Source organism: Lutra lutra, chromosome 8 (assembly GCF_902655055.1).
Source record: "Lutra lutra chromosome 8, mLutLut1.2, whole genome shotgun sequence".
Lineage (NCBI taxonomy): Eukaryota > Metazoa > Chordata > Mammalia > Carnivora > Mustelidae > Lutra > Lutra lutra.
Window position 1 is genome coordinate 27,906,681 of NC_062285.1, and position 21,914 is coordinate 27,928,594.

The 21,914-nt window shown below is 44.6% G+C and overlaps 1 long non-coding RNA gene across 3 annotated transcripts in view; it reads right to left on the bottom strand.

Moving 5' to 3' along the window:
- Positions 1 to 532: 532 nt before the first annotated feature.
- The window catches only part of LOC125107536 (uncharacterized), a 64,974-nt gene continuing 43,592 nt past the window's right edge, over positions 533 to 21,914 (bottom strand). For 2 of the 3 annotated variants that reach the window (XR_007129587.1, XR_007129585.1), the window contains 2 exons: positions 1,144 to 1,266; positions 533 to 697 (listed from right to left, as the gene is read on the bottom strand). This is a non-coding gene — a long non-coding RNA (uncharacterized LOC125107536). Of the gene's footprint in view, positions 698 to 1,143; positions 1,267 to 2,777; positions 2,867 to 3,274; positions 3,419 to 21,914 lie in introns of those variants that run through there. The other variant, XR_007129586.1, reaches the window with a different exon arrangement.

The following is a 21,914-nucleotide window of genomic DNA, read 5'->3' on the forward strand; positions in this document are numbered from 1 at the left end:
CCGCCAGGAACTTAAAAAATGAATTCTCCCTCCTTCATTTGTTTTGCAAGCTCTGAGAGCTGTGTTATTCGGGGGAGAGCGTGCAGGTTACTTAGGTGAAGCCTAGTCTATGCCATGAGTCATGCAGGCTGATGGGGTACTTGGCTAGCTGCACCGGCTCTCGCAGTGGCACCGTCAGGAACACCAGCACTCCAGCAATGGGAACCAAGGAACCCTGGTTTTTAACTGCCTCAGCTCAGAAATGGCACATATCACTTCCACTTATGGTTCCCTGGCCAAAAGGAGTGCTCTGGCTTCCATATACTGGCAAGAAAGTCTGAGAAATGTAGAAAGTGTTTGGGGAACATCATTTCTGCCATGGCTTATCTATAACACATTTAGGAACCACAAGGAAGAGGAAATGACATAGAATTTACTAAGTGGTGCCTCCTCAGTGTCAGGCACCTTGACTTGTATCCCCATATTAATTTCCTGTTGCTCCATAACAAATCACCACAGACCTAGTACCTTAAAACCACACCCATTTATTTGCTCACAGTTCTACAGAGCAGAAGAATGGGGGGGCTCAATTGGGTCCTCTGCTGGAGGTCTCCCACCAAGCTGAAATCAACATGCTGGCTGGGCTGGCCTCTTCCTTGGGAACTCTGGGAATGATCCACCTTGGAGCTCATTCAGGTCATTGGCAGAATCCAGGGCCCTGCAGAGCAAGGATGGAGGGGTCTCTCTCAAGCCCCCTGGCCCTGAAGCTTCATGCTTCAGACAGCTCTGACTTCTCCTTTGGCTACCAGTCTGAGGAAACTCTTTTTATAGAGTGATAGAGGAGACCTTGTGAGATTCTTAGGCTCTGGCAGTTTATCAAAAAGCTGGGTGGGGTTCTGCCCCCCCGCTTCTCAGGCAGAGCCCTTACAAACATAGCTGGTGGTGTAGCCAGTCAGGACTGGGGGCTCTGTCATGCTCTTAGAGCTGTCCAAACCCAAGCATGGAGCACGAGCAGCAACACTGAATCTGTGCCCTTGAGTGCTGTGGAAGGCAAAAAAAACACTAAAACTCAGGAGGCATGTGGATGGGAACAAGGATCTCCCTGTGGCCACCTGCAGAGATCAAGGACAAAGGCCCATGCTGTAGATTTTAGGAGGTACTTACATGAGCCGAGAACAGTTTGGGCACCCATTGGGTCCTTTGGTGTAAGGTACGCTCCCTGGAACTTGATGTAAGCCACAACATTAGGGAAAAGAAAGGGTGAGTTTCTATCATCCAGGATATAACCTGGAAACAGAAACCTAGCTGAGATGTAGACACAAGGGAAATGCTATATTTCTTATATACCTTGATTTTGCAACGTCTATACAGGTATCATTACTGGGAATCTTTAAGTTGTTGTCCACCTGGGAGGCAGGGAGCTCCCAAAGTCATCTCAACTGCACAGTGTACTCAGTGTCAAGCCCAGACAGAAAAGGGGCTTTACTTAAAGGGAGACATTTATTCAATGTTGTGCATCCACCTGGTACTATTCAAGGCGGTGGAGATGTTGCAAGGAACTAGTCAGGCATGGAGTTTATATTCTAATGGGGGGTGAGGCCCAATAATAAAGTAAAATATGTAAATGTTAGATTGTGTGAAGTGTTGCAGAGGGAAATAAAGCAGAGCGAGGAGATTGGGAATAGAGAAGTAGATGCGCAATTTCAGAGAGGTGGCTGGGGAGGCCTCACCTTGGAGGGGACATGTCAGTGTGACCTGAGGAAGTGCAGGAGGGAGCCTTGCAGATATGTGGGAGAAGGGCATTCCCAGTAGGGGACATAAGAGGCAAGGCCATGAGACAGGTACACACCCGACATTCGGGGATGGGAGGGAGACCGAGGGTCTAGAGCAACGAGGACCACAGGGTAACTAAAGATGTAGTCACAGAGCCACCAGGGACCCCATACTGTGTACCCATTATGAAGATTTTGGCATTTATTCTGAGCAACAGGGGGAGCTCCATTGGGATTTGATCTTTGGAAATTAAAGAGGCAGAACCTGGGAGAAAACAAGGACTAGGGAACACAACCATCAGCAGCATCCTGACACTCTTAAAAAACTAGGGTGGTACTTATGACTCTAAGTTTGATCTCAGTGTTTTGCAATATTTCACCTTTTACCCCTTGAAGAGATCATGCAATGACCAGAAAAATTACTGCCCAGCAGCACTTACACAAATGGAAACAAGCCCCTGCTGGTCCTCAGCAGTTGCAGAGTGGCAGCCATCTTGTTTAGGCCCAACAGTCGCCTTGTGAGATCCCTACTCAACAGGTAGCAGGGAGGGCAGGGTTCTCTTTCTTTCCATTTGATTCCTTCCCCAAAGGGCAGCAATCCTGCAGGATGAGTCCTGGTAGAGGAACCCACTCTGGTAAGGGTGCCTCATTGTTCCTCACTGGCTTTTTTTGGCACTTCCCATGAGGGACCCTGAGGCCTATTGCACTAGAAGGACACTAGGACCTACTCTCCTCAGAGTCTTGCCAGGGCAATTTCCAGGCAGCCCACAGAGCTGTATTCCCTCAGGGGCAGGGCGCTCACCTTTACTTGTGTGTGTGTGTGTGTGTGTGTTTTTAAGATTTTATTTATTTATTTGACAGACGGAGATTACAAGTAGGCAGAGAGGCAGGCAGAGAGAGAGGAGGGGAAGCAGGCTCCCTGCTGAGCAGAGAGCCCGATGCAGGGCTCGATCCCAGGACCCTGGGATCATGACCTGAGCTGAAGGCAGAGGCTTTAACCCACTGAGCCACCCAGGCACCCCTCACCTTTATTGTTGATGGGGTCCAGACCTGAGGCTGGTCAGGTGGTGTCTCCTCTCTCAGGGCTTTGGCCATCTGTTTAAGACAAACCAAGTCTTCGGGAGGAGGTGGAGGAGGGGAGAGGTCAAAGGTTGGAATGGTGTGGATCTGATCCTTCTGCTCTGTCTAGCTCCAGGAATGTCTCCTCATTGGTATTTCTCCCCGACCTCATTGCCATCCAGGGTTCTGGGTGAAGATGACAAAGGTGCTGTTTCTGGGTACCACCCAATGCTGGAGCCACTGGAACTCCAACTATATGTTCCCCCCGCATCCAACAGCTGAGCCCTCTGTAACTCTGTAGACCATGTCCAAGGTCTTGCATGGCTCTGTCTGGACATGCTGTGGCCTCCATGTATACATACCCACAGTCATGGGGATGAGTATCAACTGGGCTATATAGTGTCACTATCAGCAACACCTGTGCACCGATTCAAGTGTACCTTCTAGAGCTTGCTACTTTATACCTGTTACAGAACAGACAGTGTTCCCCCGAAATTCATATGATGAAGTCCTAACCTCCCAATGTAACTACATAAGGATTAGCGCCTTTAAGAAAGTATTAAGGCTAAATGAGGTCACAAAGGTGGGCTCTTAATCTGATATGACTGGTGTCCCCATAGGAGGAGGACAGGATAGCAGGGAGGCAACTGCACAAAGAGGACATGTGAGGTCACAATGACAAGGTGACCATCCATAAGCCAAGGAAAGAGGCCTCAGGAGAGGCCAAACCTGTCAACATTTTGATCTTGAACTTCTAGCCTGATGAAGTGGAGAAAATGAATTTCTGTTGTTCTGCCTCTAGTCTGTGGTATTTCATTAAGAACACCCTAGAAACTGTTAGAATACTCCTATGTTTTGATGATGGGGATACAGATACATGGTGAGATTGGCGGGGGGCACTGTGGGGAGAGAGAGGAGGCCAGAGAGAGGGAGGGAGGGAGAGGCAGCAGGGGGAGGCATTCTATTCTAAGACATCCTCACTTTTTAGTAAGACAGACCTGGGCTGCGAATGAAAAGCAGGAAATGGGACGAATGTTGTTCAGTTTTATCATGACCCCACAGGATCTCCAATCTATGGATTGCATCCTGTTTCCTTTCCTTAATTATCATCAGGAGCCTAATACAGGGCCAACTGCTCTCCCATAGCCTCCCATTTGCCAGGAGAAGACTTCTCTAACTGGGATCTTATGCAATTCTCACTGCGACGGGGATGCCCCACCACCCTCAGCCCTCGGACAAGTCCTTATGCTTGAGCCCCTACTTTTCTCACTGAAGTTGGAAACACTGGCATTCCAGGCAGGCAGGTATTAAGCTGGGACTCGGCACAAATAGCTCTCTGCATTGTTCAACCAGAGCACAGCTCCACGTGCCTTTTAAAAATAGCAGCGCTGCATTTGAAATTTTCAAGAGTAGACACGTAGGGTGTGTCTGTGTGTGTCTGCCACGCCCTCCTCTGTGTTCCTTCTAAGGAGGTGCAAAATTAGAACATTTCCGAAGGGAAAGGGGAAGGAAAGACCATGAACATGTGGCTATGCCCACACACTCCCCCTTCACCTCACTTCCCGGTGAGGCTCCCACGAGGCACACGGCCTAGAGACAGGGCTCTACTAAGAACTTGTCTTCTCCAAGCTACTAGCATGGACCCATAGGGGAAATCACGAGAAAATAAATGTGTAGACTTAAAACTCAGCCTTACTGATTAAAATCAGTTGAAAAATGCAACACTGAGAGAGAGAAAGAGGAAGAGAGTAGAGTGATTTTATAAATGGGCCAGAAACAGCAAAAGCAAAATCTCTCCTGTCCAAGCCACCTCAAAGCCACAAGGCCACTTTGGCACAAGACCAGGAGTGGATGCGGGCTGCAGGAGGGCAGGCTCCAGTCTTCCACCCTCCCCTGACCCTGACTCAGCTGGACATAGGTCTGTACCCAGCAGGGGGGTATGACTCCAAGTGAGAGGACCCCGGCCGTTTGGACCCTCGTGAGCAAAAATAGTGGTGCTTGCAAGTGGCAGCTGAGATAGTTGGAATTGTGATGAGAAATTCCAAGAGGGCCAGACACTTCCAGGGGATCCTCTGGGTGGAGGTGGGAACGAACCCTCCATGCGGGGAAAGAAAAATGTTTCGAGAACCCTGTCATTCCCAACCATCAGCTCCAAGTTCCAAACTGAGCAAAATTTGCCTTGGAGAACGAAAAGAGAAGCTCGGCTACAAACCCATGTCCAGGGTGTAGTTGGCACCAGGCTTTGAGACCTTTCTACGAATCAGGCCACCTGATTCTTACTGCCACCAGCAGCACCGCAGCTGCTTCCAGAAGCAGCTCTGCTTATGCCCCAGATGCTCCAAAAGGACCTTTCTTCTGCTGTGGGTCCCTCACACGACAGACATTTTACCAGAGGCCAAGGCCTAACTCCTTCATGTCTTCTGCTGCCATTTGAGCCACTTTTCCTCCCCTTCCTGCTTCCTGGTGCTCCCTCTCTTCTGTTTTCTACACAAGGCAGCCATTATTGAGCACGTACCCTCAACAGCAGACTAGCCCATGTCAGGAATTGAGGAGACCCTCAATCATCGCAACCGCCCTTAAGAAAGAGACATTATCCTCCATCACAGAGGAAGCAATGGGGGGCGAGGAGAGATGCCTACCTTGGTCTAGACTGTACAGCCAGTTAGGATCAGGACAGGAGCCCTGCACTGTCCCGCCTCACAGGCCTGTGCTTCTCCAAGCCTGCGCTGCTCCCCATATCCTTCTCGCCTGCTTGTGGCATCAGGACCATGTGGGGATGGCTTTGGCAGAATGTCCTAGGCAAAATGTCAAGATGGCTGCCAGATTCAAAACCCTCACCCATAGATTTCCAAACCAGAGCCTGCTGCCCCCTCCCCCAGCGTGAGACTCCCCCACAGGCCCAGCGCCCAACTTCCCCAGGGCCCTTCTCAGTCAACAGCACCACACACTGCAAGCTTTTGGTGGAAGGCAAAGTAACCCCTCTTATAAGAAGGTTAGGGACCTAAGGCTGGTTAGTCACAAAGGTCAAACTGGCCCCAGGGAGAAGGGGACAACATCTTCTCCAAAATCAGACAGAAAGCTCTTTTAAGTACATCGTATACAAATCTCAGCAGAAACTTGGAGCTTCCACATGGGAAAAAAAACACCTGGAGCTAGCCTGTCTCAGACACACTGCTCATGTCCACACTGAGCCCCTTCATCAGCCCCCAGTCCCTCCAGCCACTGGCGGGCCCTGGACATAGGGCATGGCTGGCCCTGGCTGGGAAGGTCTCTGCACACAGCTGGTCCCAGCAGGCTCTGCTGAGAAAGCATCAGAGCCCAGGGTCCAATATGAGGAGGAATCCAGGTCAGGGTTGGGCCCTGAACAGAGTTGAATTGTTAACCCTTGCAGTGCTGAGTTTCACATGCACCAAACTCTGTAACGGTCAGCTCCCCAGAGCACAGTGTCTCCCTGCCAAAAAATGTCGATTTGTATACTTCCTTTACCCCCCCCCCCCACATCTTATTCCCTAATTTTGCCCACCATCTTCTTAAAATACGCAAAAACTGCTTTGGGTGACTTCCCAAAGTAGAGAGGAGGGGAGTTAAGCCCAGTGAGGGAACTCCAATTAACTGTGGGATTAGTGTTACAATCAGATCCTGTGGGAAACACAGTGATTTCCTGCCCTTGCTCCAGTTGCAGAGCCCTCTCAGGTTGCAGGCCAGCACTCGGGGCAGCCTTTGCTTCAGAGCAAAGGAAATGCAGAGAAGGGAACAGGCTACTCAGTTCCTGGGGGCAAGTTTGCAAAAGATAATAACCGTTTAAAGCCCTGGAGGAAAAAGTAAAGAGAGGGGTGTATATGGAGTGAGAGGTAGAGAAAGGAAAAAGACAAGGGGAGGAAGGAAAGGGGTGGGAAGGGCTTGGAGGAGAGAGGAGATGAAGAGGAGAGGGTAAAAAGAAGGGGAGGAGAAGGGAGAGAGGGAAGGAGGGAGAGGAGAGACTGGTCTGTCCTCTCAAAACCGAGGTTTTCAGTACCCCAACCAGAGCAGCTTCCGGGAGCCAGCAGGAAGGGTTAAAGCTCTGCAGGGCAGGAGCAGAAGGCTTGGCAGGACCAGCACCTGGCTGTGTTTGTTCAGGCAGAATGCTGCCTCCCGCAAGCTTTGCATGGGTTGCACACGATTATCAGCTGGCTGGAGGATTTGCTCCATGAAAAGCAGCAGCTGCTCCTGACTGGACTTTGTTCGGGTTCCCCAGGCAGAAAACCGAGATGTCAAAATTCATGAGCATCTCTCTGGCTCACCAGGTGAGACCAGAAACGGAGCACTTCTCTAGGAACTGCCACCATGCTTGTGGCTAAGGAGGAAGCAGATCAAAGCAAACGAACACTTTCTTTAAGAAAAACACCAGCTGTAAGGATGGTTACCACCTGGGTAAGGGCAAGCCACTCTGACCCAGGGGACTGGACAGCATGTCTATGGCTGTGGTTGACACAGAAATTTTTCAATGACACGGTCCACCTGACCTGCTGAAATGAAGCGATGTCATTCCAGAAGTACTAAGACATGCTTTTCTGGGGGCTCCCGCTGTGTTTCTGGCATTTCATATACCATGTTGAGATATACGCAGAGAAATTTAGAATTTTCTGAGTAATGAAAGAAAGGCCCTACTTAAAAAATATCACTGTAACACTGTGATGTGAAGACTGATATCACAACAGTATTAAGAAAAACAGGACTGCCTTATCTAAAGCTTTGCTGCTTCCTTTCCAAGCCATTACTAAGACCAGAAATGAAATGGACTCCCTGTGACTTTAACCTTCGTAAAGTGAAGTTGGCCAATCTGTTGAGCAAACAGCACACAGTTATGGTCAGCCTCTGGCTGGGTGTTACTGGGCAAACATCACAGAAGTAGGACACTTGCTCCCAGGTCACAAGACCTTCTGTGCTACAGCGAGAACAGTCCCAGGCAAAGTGAGACAGCTGGTCACCCTTGGTATAACCCTCAAGGGGGCCCTACGCAGGCATTCCTCTACTCTCTGCCTAATCAACTCCGGCCCCCGTGTCAGGGCTTAGTTAAGTCTGTCCACTCTCAGTGCCTGAATCTCAGGGATTTCCCCTCGGAGAATATCCGTGACACTATGATCTACCTCAGTGCTCTCCCACTTGGCACTAACGACATGTATGCTCCTGTGCCCTGCTCTTCTAGAGATTCTAGCCTCAGCACCACCTGGGCACTTCTCAGAATCCTAGCCCCCACCCCAAATCTGCACGTCTAACAAGATGCACCAGAGGTTGGCATCCATGCTGGAGGCACAGTCCTCTCTCTTCCTCCAGCTGATCTGAGAGATGGTCTTATTTCTCCGAACCTGGGTATCAACATCTGCACAAAATGAGGGTCCATCTTCTGCCATGCTAGTCACACAGTGGATGCTGGCGTACCGTCCATACCTGGATTGGAAAGTAAATTGGCCAAGTGCTATGGGGAAATTATATCATCCTCTTTTCTTCCTCAGCCTCCATCACAATGCTCCCTTCCTGTTTTCAGCTGTTTCACAGCCTCCTCTCCCTGGGCACACCTTACTGCTTCCTATGGGAGTTAATCGACTGAAGAAGAACATGGGCACAAAAACACAGTGTTATGGCATCTGGTTAAGCAGTGTGGACATTCATGATTCTTCTTGGCCAACTTTGCATCTGAGCCCCTCCTGTGTGAGGAGAATCCCCAGCCTTGAGTCTTCAGGGGAGGCAGCCAATGCCTGATTTATGTTATCCTTTGTGGACCAGACTTTGAGTAGTAGGAACCTGACAACAAATAGCATATCCTCAGTGTTCATGAAGAGTGTGGGTATATGACCTTGGTTTCGCCCTTCAGACACTCCACACTAGTCCTTATAGAGAGAACTGGTTCTGCAAAGACAGGGGCCCAGGCAACTACTCCCACTGGAGGTGAGGGTAGCTGAGCAAGATTCCAGGGGCAGACCAGCTGGCGGGGTAGAGCAAGGTGAAGGCTCCAGACCAGCAAGAGACATGGGAGTTCTCTCCCCAGGCTGGTCCACAACAAAGTATGTTTCTTGTAGCAATGAAGTCTCAGAGCCTGGTTCTCAGACTTTCCAAATCTTCCAGCCACTCAGTATACTTTCAATACATTCCATTTCTGCTTATATGGTTTCTTTTAAAAAGCAATGACTTATAGGAGATAGATGTTCATTTGTGAGGGTAAGGACCTCCTTTCTGGATAAAGAGGGTCATAGGTATCAAGGAAATAGGAGAACCCATGGGATTCAGGGTAAGTAATTAGTGCCTGAGAATTCAATCAAAGAAATTACATTTTTTGCTTTCCTACTACATTCTCTAAGCATGAACCAACTGATGATTTGATTACACTGGAAGATAAGACTGTAAGTCCCAGGGACCTATGGAATATCGCACACAATGTACTCTTTAACACGGGAAAAAAAGCCATAATTATTTTTTGCACTTTGGAAACTGCTTGACCTGGCACAAAAGAACTCAGTCAATCCATCAAAAACTATGGATTGAACACCAACCATATGGAGACTTGGCTAAAAGTTTGCCCTGTCTGCTTGGCGGAGAATATCCAAGCCTAGACTCACATCACCCCACAACTGGAATCAGTTAGACTGATTTGTAGTCTGCTTTAGAAACTTTTGAAAAAGTAAATGTCTTCCTAAATCTTCCATTCCCCCTGCAGTTCTTTTTCTTTCTTATTGGGTGATGTGAGAAAGAGGACGACAGAAACAGCATCCCCCTGAAGCGTTTCTTCACTGTGACCAGAGCTTCATTATTAAAGAAACAAAGACAAAACCAAAAACCACAGAGAAAAAAATTATCCTCTACTGGCCAGGAATTAACTACAATTAGCTTTTCCAGTGGACCCTGACTCTCACTGGTTAGAGGCTTCACAACTGCACAGCCCAGTGCAGGGAGAATTCTCTCCAAGAAGAGTGAATGATGTTCCCTGAGCTTGGGTTGTTCTGGCCTGGAGTGCCCTTGGAACACCTCAGAAGAACGGAACCCACTAATCCACTGAACAGACACCTTGTGGAAACTTGGAGGATGTCAGCAGGACAGAACCCATTCCAGGTGGGGATCAAAGGGCATCTGAGACACTGACAACAAAATGGTCCTGCTTCATCCTTCAGGATATAAACGAGATGTTCCTTCCCATAGAACGATGTCAACTCTACAGACACCGTGAACACACCCATTGGACTGCTGAAAGCAAGGCAAGTGGTCTCCCATCTTTTCCATGCTGCAGACTGGCTATTCGTGGAGTTTACATCTTGGTGATACTGCAACAGTAGTTATTATAGAGTGGTAAAATTTGCTATGCCCAAAAGATAGATAGATAGATGATAGATAGATAGATAGATAGATAGATAGATAGATAGATAGATAGATAGTTTTTTGTTTTTGGTTTTGTTTTTTGGAACTTACTGGAAAGACAGAACTAATGAATTATTTGAAGTTTGGCTAACTCTTGCATTTGGCTATTGTTGAATAACACCCGATCTTTTTGAGTAACCTTAGAAACATAATCAATTTAGGGCTTCTGCTTCCTGTGTGGAAATTTTGCTGGAAAAGTTTGGTGCTCCAGCAACTCTTATAACCCTGTGGATGGAAGATGCACACGGAGAGTGGAAGGAAACCATCCCTAATGACTTCACAGAACTGGCCACGTCTCGGCTCCTTTACAGAAGAGAATAAAGCCTGTATGTTTAAGCTACTGTGACCAGGTTTTTAGCTGAATACAATCCTTAACGGATAAAGGCTGTTCACCATGGCACTGTTCAAAGGAGAAAAAAAGAACACTTAAATCTCCAACAATGAAGGACTAACTAAAAGCTTTACAGTAATAGATCACTGACCAAGTGGCTCTTCATTCAACACTCATTCATTCTTTCATAAATTATTTATTAAGTGCCTACTATGCACCAGGAATAGTGCCAGACATTGGGGATCCAGTGGTAAATAAGCAGGAATTGTAGGAGAATGCAGATGGAACAGAAAGATGTTCCTGTATGGGCCATGATCACGTGACATTGTGTTTCCAAGGTCTGTCTTTTAGGCAGAATGACCTGAGTGGTTATCCTGGACTCCGGCATAGGATGGGCTGGGTTTGGAGGGAAATGGGGGCACAGCTACTGTCTGGAAGGTCACTGCAATCACTGGGGTGAAAAGAATTCCCTGATGCAGTAGAAGTAGGCAGGAAGAGAAGGGGACAAATGTCCGTAATGTTAGAGAAGGAGTTTGCAGACCACCAAAACCCTGGATTCAGTGGGTGAGGTAAAGGGGAGACTGGAAGGTGGCTCCAGATGTCTAGCCTGAAGACGCAAGATGGCAGTGTCCAGGAATGGAGCTGGGAATGGGGGAGGAGGAACAGTTCTTTGGGATGAAGATGAGTTACCAACAGAGAAAGAGTGGTGAGTTTTATCTATTTCATTCTGCAAAAGCAAAGCAGAGCAAAACCAATTCAATTGGCAGGCAACGTGTGCGCACCTGCTCTGCACTTAGCACAGCATACTCTATAATCTTGTTATCAGACACTGTTGGGAAATAATGCTCTGTACACCACCCCTCCATCAGCACTTCTTTTTTCAGATGTCTAAAATTTTTTGCTCATCTTAACTTTTTGGATGGGAAATTTCCAAGCTGTTATTACAGACTTTCTAACTTATGAGCTCCATTAAAACAAGCATCTTATTCATCTGTACCATCCCTACATCATTCATAATTCTTTGAATAAGGAAGGTACTTGGATTGAATGAAACATTTATTAGCCTTTCATACTGACCCAGAGACCATGTTACATACATCAACTATGGCTTTGTAATGCTTTAAAACACAGCCAAGTGTGCCCAGTACATTCTGCAGACACATGTCTGCACTGCTGACACTCTCCTTCCTTGATGGGTCTCTCAGCAATCATTTATGAAATCTGCAGACTCTTCCTGTGACAGTCTCCACGTCTCTGTCTTTTTATGCCACACAAGCAAGGGGAGGAAAAACCTCTTTTTAGTAGAGCCAGTAGGCTCTGAATCACAAAATAAGAACTTGTCTTTTGAGAAAAGCCATGAACGTATGTGCCCGAAGGCACCCAGCACCTTTAGTGAGCAAGGAACACAGATTGACCTATCACCATGCAAGGCCACCACACAAAGTGCCCCGAGAGTTTTTCCATCCGGCCCCCCTCCAAGGCAGGTGCTGCTGTGATGTCTATTTTGTAGAGAAGGAAATCAGAATTGAGGAGGTCCCATCATTAATAAGTCACAGATCAAGTTTCAAACCTATGCTGCTGGACTCCTAAACCCATGCTTTGTAATAGGGTTTTACCCTTCCTGGAGGTCTTTCTGTTCTGCCTCTTTTCTCTCTTCCTCTTCTTCCTCTTCATACCTCTTCTTCCTCTCTCTTCCCCTTTCATTTTCATTCGTTTCAACATTCAAGGTATTATTCCTAAGACGCAAGTATGCCAGAGTCCAACCTTCAGATAAGCTATTTCTTTTTTTAAAAAGATTTTATTAATTTATTTCAGATAAGTTCTTTCTATATGATTTTACACTTGCCCTCAAGTAGTTTAAAACATGGTCGAGGACTCTGGGTGTAGAATACAACACGAGAGCTGGAGAGACCGTGTCTGACTCCGTGATCAGCTACATGTAATGAAGAGTTGGTTAGGTCTTTAATCCCCATCACAACGTGTTCTCATTCTGATCGCCTACTACCTTGGTCTTTGACACCCTATATCCCAGTCTTGATCACTTTCCAGGTTTGTACTGTTTCTTTCCTGGAGTGCCCTCCTTCCCTCACGTCCCAATCCATCAGAAATTATATTTAGTCTTCAAGACACAGTTCAGGTCGTACCTTCAGAGTGCCTTCCAAGCTCCAGCTGCAACTAGCAGCATGCTGTGTTCCTTCTTTACTCGATCTGCTCTCTCCTTGTTCGTCTTCTTTGGGGTTTATGATGGTGTGTTTCTCTCCCACTACATTATGCCCAAGAGGCAAGAGTCTCAAAGCCTTTCCTGAGTCCAGAAGGGGAGCCACTGCTCGTGTTGCAGCGTGTTAGCTGAAATCTTCAGGGGGAAGACACTATGTCTTTCAGCATGATCATGCTTACATAATCCCCAACACAGTGCAGCTTTGGGGAATTTTATTCACTCTTGCTCTCCAATGGCCCCATCAGCAGGAAATTGCTTCTAGCAACATAAGCCTTAGAATGTGCTAAATTAAGTTGCGTGTCTTTGTCCCATTCATGCTACAACAGGCACAAATGGTATGACACTTTGATTCTTCTCAGTAAGGCTCAAGAGGTTTCACAATTTAAATTAATAAACCTTCAAAATCTATTTTAGTGAGACTTGATGAAGTTTGCTTTAATCTAATGCCATATTCAATGGAAGTGACTTTTTAGTGTATTTGCTTGAAACTATAACCTACACCAAAAATTACCAGAAAGGTCAGCAAAATAAATTGGTGGCTCTACTTAAAGGTTTGGGGGGCACTGCCCAGACATCTCAGCAGGAATGATCAGTCCAGTATTTTTTATGGCTGCCCAATCAGTATAGGAAAGGTCAGCTAGTAAATCTTCCCTAATCTGTATTGAAAGTGATCTTTACTTATCTCTTCCTACAAATGACTGTGACCTATCCAAATATATGGACTGGAAACTTACCTTAGTAACATTTTCAGAGGATTGCTGTGTGTTATTTACTTAGTTAATTCAAATATTTATCAAATGCTTACTCTGTGCCCGACATAATTCTGGGCACTTGAGAACTAGTAGTCCATAAAGCAGGTAAGAAGCTCTGATTCAAGGAGCTCTTTTCAATGGATCACCTAGGCACTGTGCTGGGCAAGCTCTCGTCCCTATGAGATAGATTTTAGCAGGCTCATTTATTGATGATATACTGACGCTCCTGCAGAACAGGTTGCTTGGTCAGACTAACCAGCCAGTCAGCAGACAAGTCGGAACCCACAGCAGTTCTTCTGGTTGCAAGTCCTGCCTCTGTTAACCACGTGTCCCAAATCTATGTTCTGTGAACACTTCTCTGGGAGACAGGTGTTTCATACAAATGAATAGTCCATATTCCAGTATGTTTGGAAAGTTTTTTTTGTTATAGGCTGGGTTCTCCTAGAAGCAGCTGCTGAGATGCAGTTGTGGGTGGAAGAGGGTTCTTCGGGAATGCTTCTAAGATCAACCCCTGGGAAGGGAAGGGGCAGAAGGAGGATGACACAGAGAGGTGAGTTGCTATGCAGTCTTAGGGGCAGGCTTGACTGATGTTGCAAGGATTCTAAAGATGAGATAGCTCTCCGAAGCTGGCCTGAGTTGGGGGCAAGACAACCAGGCCTTTCTATCTTCATGCCAATCAGTTTCTGGATATGGTCCACTCCCAGAAGGGAGTATCACTTTGAATATGGTAGCTCTCTTTGGCTGAGCAAATCCCCAAAGGGTGCCAAGGTGAGAGGGATGCGCCAGGGCACTGCCAGCAGCTGGGGCAATGAGTCCTTCATTCCTGAAAAGGTACATCACAGGAGCACCTGGGTGGCTCAGTCGGTTAGGCGGCTGCCTGCGGCTCAGGTCATTATCCCGGGGTCCTGGGATGGAGACCCGCATAGGGCTCCACGGTCAGTGGAGAGCCTGTTTCTCCCTCTCCCTCTGCCTGCTTCTCTGCCTACTTATGCTCTCACTCCATCTCTCTAATAAATAAATAAAATCTTTGAAAAAAAAAAAGGTACATCACAGCATCCACAAGACTGTGGCATCTGTACGCATGAGATTAAATGGAACAAACCAGGATTCTTTACTGTTGTCTGAGAGCCTGTCCATGGGCAAATATGTGCTGTGAACTTCAAGAGGGGGATTTACTGTACAGAATTCCCCAAATGTATTTAAGTTTAGAATACTCTCGGGGGTCCATATTAATTAACTTGTTCTGATGTTAGGATACTTAGGACGCATGTGTACCAGAAGCTATAGTGCAACTGGACAAGTGCAAAATAAAGGAGACACACAACACAATAGGGTACAAAAATGGACTGAAAATGGATCACAGACCTAAAACTATGGGACTCTTTGAGGAACACATAAATGTAAATCTCTGTGATCTTAGATTAAGAAATGGTTTCTTGGATATAATAACAAAAGCACAAGTGACACAAGAAAAATAAAGAAATTGGCTTTCATGAAAATGTAAAACTTGGGGCACCTGGGTGGCTCAGTGGGTTAAAGCCTCTGCCTTTGGTTCACGTCATGATCTCAGGGTCCTGGGATCGAGCCCCACAGTAGTCTCTCTGTGTTCAGCGGGGAGCCTGCTTCCCCCCCCGCCCCGCCCCTGCCTGCCTCTCTACTTGTGATCTCTGTCAAATAAATAAATAAAATATTTTAAAAAAATGTAAAACTTCTGTCCTTCATGGAATAAAGAAAGTAAAAAAGTGACCTGTAGAACAGGAGAACATATATGCACATCATATCTGATAAGAGACTTGTATCCACGATGTATGAAGAGCTATTTTGAGCCAACAATAAAAAGGCAAATAACCCAGTATGAAAATTGGCGAATTAAAACAGACATTTTTCCAAAACAGATTTACAAATGGCCAATAAGTACATGAAAAGATGCTCCACATCATAGGCCATCAGGGAAAGGCAAAGCAAAACTATAATGTAATGCCACTTCACACCTATTTGGACACAGTCAAAAAGGCAATAGCAAGTGTCAGGGAGGATGTGGATAACTGAAACCTTCACACCTTGCTGGTGGGAATGTGAAATGGTGTAGCTGCTTTGGAAAACAGTTTGGTAGGTCTTGAAAAGACTAAGCATGGAGTTACCGTAAGACTCAGCAGTTCCACTTCTGGTTATATAGCGAAGAGAACTGAAGACAAATGTCTGCATAACAATTTGTACATGAATAGTCACAGCAACATTAGTAATAGCCAAAAAGTGGAAACAACCCAAATGTCCACTGACTGATAGATAACCCCAATATTATCTGGGTCTAAAAAGGAATGATGCAATGATGCATGCTACAGCATGGGTGAACTTTGAAAACATTTTAAATGAAAGAAGCCAGACACAAAGGTCACATACTGAGTGATTCATTTGCATGAAATGTCCCGGACAGGAAAATCCAGAGAGACATAGAGTATATTTGTTGTCAATGGAGGTAATGGGGGGTGACCACTAATACATATGGTACTGCTTTTTGGGGTTAATAAAAATGTTCTAAAATTAGAGAGTGATGATAATTGCACAACTCTGTACACATACTGAAAACCACTGAATTGTACTTAAAATGGCAAAGTGTATGGTATGTCATGATATCTCAATAAAGCAGTAGTGGCGTAAATGAAAGGACCACAGATTTTGTCGAGGGGCACTAGGGAAATCTGTTAGAGCTTTCTTGCTTGCAAGTGAAAAATCTCAAGCTGTATCATGAAAATTTTAAAAGAGGGCACATGGTGGCTCAGTTGGTTAAGTATCTGCCTTTGACTCAGGTCATGACTGGGACTGAGCCTCACCTGGGGGAGCCTGCAGTCCTTGCTCAGCATGGAGTCTGCTTCTCCCTCTGACCCTCTCCCCTCTTGTGCTCTTTCTCTCTCTCAAATAAATAAATAAAATCTTAAAAAAATTTTTTTAAAGAAAGTGAAAAAGGGCATTATTGGTTAGCATAAGTAGGAAAGAGGGGCAGTTTCCTTCAACTAGGAAAGAGGGGCAGTCTGCTTCAGCGTCTCACCAGAGGAGACAAAATGGCACCAGGTTTCCACACACTCTTCCCCTCAGTGCCAAGCAAGTCTAGAAGAAAGACAACTATTCTCTTCCAATATCCTTAGAGCAATCAAAGGGAAGAGCCTGATCGGCTCTGCTTGGGACACAGAGTGATTCCTGAACCAATCACTGGGTATAAGAAGGCTGGGATATTCTAATTAACTGTCTTAGGTCATATGACTATCCCTGTGGGTGGGTATTTGTGGGGAAGTCTTGGTAATTTACAGTTTTCCAAGGGAGCTAGAATGTACACTGGTTGTAAAAGGAGAAATGAATTTGAGAGTGAAACAGAATATAGAAAAAAAGGCAAAGGAAGAGAATTCCAGTAGAAGGATTTATTTTCCTGTGATTTTTAATGTCATTTCCCCCAACTATGAGAGTCCTTCCTAGAGCATTAATAGTGATGATATTAATCTAACAGTCTTACAGTAGTTTTATGTTCTACAGTGAAGACTAGTCAACCATATTCTAAAAGGTGATTCTTGGTATGAAGAAGTAATACAGACTCCAGGTTAGGACTTAAGCCTTACTCAGCCTTTCTTTCCTTCTGGATATTCTAGCTCAGCTAGCCTAGTCTGGCCTACCCCAAGATATTTTCTTCTGCCTTTCTTCTCATAGTCCCCCATCCTTGGCCATGAAAGAAATAGGCGCCACTTCCCCACAGATCTACTCTTCTGCAGAATTAAAATTCTCCCAGTTGCCCAAGGCAGAAACTTAAAATCACCTTTAACTCCTTTCTCAACATCTAATCTATTATCAATTAGTGAAAATAATGCCTTTTAACCATCTCAAACATTGCTCTCTTACTTCGATTCCCAATGCCAATGCAATAATTGCTTTACCTCTTCATGATTTCTTGCTTGGACGGCCATAATGGCCTCTCCCGGTGTCCCTCCTCCATCCCCTAAATCCATCCTTAGTACTCTGGTCACAGTGAACTTTTAAAAATGCCAATGGCTCCACCCAGGCTTAAAATTCCACAGTCAAGATATAGTCCATTGTCAATTCCCTTGGATGTATATTCCCAAATCTTCTGAACTCATGAAGCCACCCAATCTTTGGTGTATAAATAAAAATACTTCAAGCCGCCATCTCACAATGATGGAAACCCAGAGTTCTCATTTCTCTTTTTCATCTTAGAAACCTGAACCAGACCTGGCACTGACCTTGTTTCTTCCTCAGTCCAAATGTCTTCAATATAATCGTGCAGTATTTCAAATTAGAAGCATCAACTGAGTCACCAAGATATAATAAACATGTTTGCAAGTGAAAGAGGCCACTCTGTAGCCACAGACCCTCCCTGCATGAGTGTGGCTGCATTCTAAGGAAACTTCATGCATAAAAGCCGATGGAGGGCTAGGTGGAGCTCCTGGCACATACTTTTTGGATCCCTGCCCCCAGGCTGTAGGTTTCTTGAGGGCAGGAGCTTTGTCTGGTTATTATTGTATATGAAACCACCTGCACATTGTAGATAACAATGGCCAAAAAAATAGTAGCGGCTTCTCCATTATGGAAAATGCAGATACATTTAAAGACAATGAATCTTTTCGTTATCTTTCCATTAAGTCCCCAGAGAAAAGAGCCAGTATCAGGAGAGAAGAAACTGAACTAAAAGACATTTGACTACAGTCAAAGAGCTGCTTTCTCAGAGCGTGAGCCACATACTGTAGGAGCACCACAGAGCTGGTAAGCTTATGCAAGTTACAAAGAAGGCATGTTCTAGCACATTAAATGCTATGCACAGGTTGTAACTACATCACAAAAATATAAGCTTCCCAATTGGACACGGATTCTTTATCTTTTCAAGATTGACCCGGCATGCTATCCCCTTCACAGGGAACAAAGATAACAAAGATAAATGGAAGATAAATAAAGGAAGGTCAATTCTATTTCTAAATAGCCAAAAGGAATACTCAAAAAAATGCATATAAGATTGAAGACAGATCTATATTGAAACCATTCTGTTAATAAAATATATGGTAGTGGAAAGAAGGAAAACAGAAGTTGAGATCAAGCTATCAGCAAGAAGCACTACCTGATGCCCAAGTAATTTCATCACTTGAAAGTTTACTGTAACTTTATTTTAGGACTACATGACATTATGTTAATGACACAAACTTTTATGAAGATTCTTTTCATTGACCATGTTAATTGCACAGGTTACTGGCATTGAGCTGCTAAGATCTCTGGGCTATATACATGGAAATGCTAGGTTTGCACTTGCATTGTTCAGATGCAATTAAAATTAACTGAAATACCTACTATGTGCCAAACGTTGTGTTAGATACTTCAACCTGCATTATCTGGGGAGAGGACATAGAACACTGCCTTGGACCACCAGTCCTGAAGCCAGACTGCCTCGATTTGACCATGGATCCCATCACTTACTAGCTGTGAGATCTTGGGAAACTTAACTTCTCTGTACCTCAACCTCAGTCTCGCTATCTCTAAGAGCGTGACGAAAAGTAGTTCCTTCCTTGGAAGTTGTAAGGATTAAATGAGAGAATATGTGTTTAGTCCTTAACACAGTGCCCAGCCCATACTAACCTCTAAAAAAATATTAGCTATTATTATAGCTGGTTAATTAATTAGCTATTTAATATATCTTCACAACGTTGCACTGAGTTTGGTGTGATTACCGCAACTGATCAAAGAGGAAGCTAAGGTTCAGGCAGTAATGACCCCGAGGTCACCAGTGGCCAGTAGGCAAGGATAACTGGGTCAAAGCCTCCTGGAGGAGGACAGGGTCAAGTGCCACTGTTGGTGCATCTCTAGCTTTGGTTCCAAATTTGCTTTAAAACACTACTAATCCCTGCACTGCATCATTTCCATCTCCTTTAAAAGTTAAAATTATTTATGAGAACCTCCAAGTACAGTCTCCATTAAAAGTACTAGATTTTCCCCTATAACAAAAGAAAAAATTATTATTTGAATATAACATTGCTTTGTTAGGAAGTGTAATAATAGTCATCGTTTTGTGTAGTGTCCCTGGCTGCTATTCAAAGCCAAGCCCACTGTCCTTTAATTGTTTTTTCTTTAAGTCAGGAAAGACCTGAAACTTGGCTCAGAAAATTTCCTTAATTTGTAAGAAGAAATATTCCCCCGGAAGTCCAGTTGTTATGACCAAAGAGGAAAAACAAAGCTCTAACAAGAAATGACCAGCACTGAAACCACGGGGTTTTCAGAATTAAATTGTTGAATTCGTGTCACATCCTTTCTTGGCCATTCTCTAGATATATCTGCCAAAACTAACAAAAATTGTTGCTCCAAGCAAAAATCTTCATAGGTACTGACACTGATAATACCTCCCCATGCAGGGCCTCAGGGAAGCATCTGGATGGAGCTCAAAGGCAGGGATGTGCTGAATCATTCCCCCAGGGAGGGGATTTCTTTAAAGCAGTTTCAGACAGAAGAATAGCCACCCTCTGACCTCTGAACAGCTTTCTCTGGCAATTTTCAAAATGTCTGCTTCCAGAAACATCTCTTCCTTTGTTTCACCCCCCCCAGCAAAAAGCACTTACAAGACACTCATTCACCTCTGGGGAAGCATCAAAGATGCAGGCGAAAAAAATCTTATGGCTCCTGTGGCCCTAGAACTGATAATCAAAGATGCAGACACACATGAAAAAGACAGACAGGAAGAGATATTAAGTCAGTACATGTTCAGACAGTAAATTACAGTACTTACATCATATTTACCTAATCCACTTAGTTGTCTCTGGCCTCAGTTTCCTTTTTATAACTGAGGGAGGCAGGGATTCCACTGAGCACTAGCATCCTCTGAGTTTGAGGATGAGTAAACATGTAAATTGATGCAAGCCACACACGAACTCAAACAGTCCTCTGTCCAGGCAGATAAAGGAAACGTACAACTTGTGTAGATTCCGGAAGAGACAAGCCTGCCGGAAGTGTCGGAATGACAGAGGAAGACATGGCTCTGGGCCCGAAGTAAGAGACAGGGAAATAGGATTTTCCAAAGTTTAGCATAAACTTGTGTCAAAGCTTGACTGAACTCATTAGTGAGGGAACCAGGAGGACAGTCGAAGTTGGTTCAAGGAATATTTGAGAAACTAAGTTTTTACAGAACTGAAGAAAGAGTTTTGGAATGAGACAGCTAGGTTAGATTCAAAAGTGGTTCATGTCCTACAGGGCAAATATCAACATGTAGAGTTTTTGTTTCTACTACAGTGAAATAATTTATATTTTTATCAGGCAAAACTTTAAAAGTTAACACATTAATTCGGAGAGTTTGGGACCCAATCAATGAGCCAAACAATAGGGAAACCCCATCAATAAATAATCCTTGGTGTTCCTGTTAGTTATGCTAACAGCTCATTTTCCTCATTCCCAAATTTTGGATGGAGCTGGTGATCACAAATAACCTCTAAGGATAATTTCTGATTATATATACCCCAAAAAAAAAGGCTGCTCTCCCTGTGGTTTTGTCTTAATTTACATAAGTATAGAAAGAGGAGTCAATTAAATATATAAGCTTCATTGAGTATGTCAGCAAATATAGCCATAGAATGACACAAAATGTTTGCAACTTCATGAGCAAACTGGGTTGCATTTTCAATGGCCTCTATAACCTCTATTATTTTGTAGTGTTTTGTTTCGGTTTGGGATTTTTTTAATTGGCTCTTTTATTTCAAGCTAGGAAAACATATACTTAAGAAATTCATCTCCACTGGTTTCACATGCAATAGTTACACAGTTGAATGGATTCTTCCCTCTCCCCCACCTCCCAGGTCCCCACAATCAGTGAAAGTTCCTGGCTGCCAGGAAGTGGTCTTCTTTATGGGGGGAACCCTGCAAGCTATAGAACAGATACCAGGTAAATTTTCTAGAAAGGTTTTATGAGTGTTAGTCCCACATGGGAAGCATACCTATTCCCCTTTAATGGTGAGTCTGGCATATCTGATTACATAAAATTTATTTGTAAGGATGACATTCCAGGTATAACCTTGGTTATATAATTATTTTTTCTAACTATATTCAGGTTAAAAGAAAGTAATATTCTTAATGAACCTATGCAAATAACTACATTATCATGAGAAGTAAAGAAACTCAGTAAAATAATTTTTCCTGAATTCTGAGAGGTCACAGAAAATAATTCAAATGTTTCACTTCAATTGTAAAAGCACAGTCTACTGTACTAAGTGCTAAAGATAGATATAAAGGAAAAAAAAGAAACAAGGGGGCAAAGAACTTAGACTTTTCTCCAAAGAAGATAAACAAATGGCCAATATACCCCTGAAAAGATGCTCAAAATCACTAGTCATTTGGGAAATGCAAATTAAAACCACAATTATTCAGGAACCTGGGTAGCTCAGTCGGTT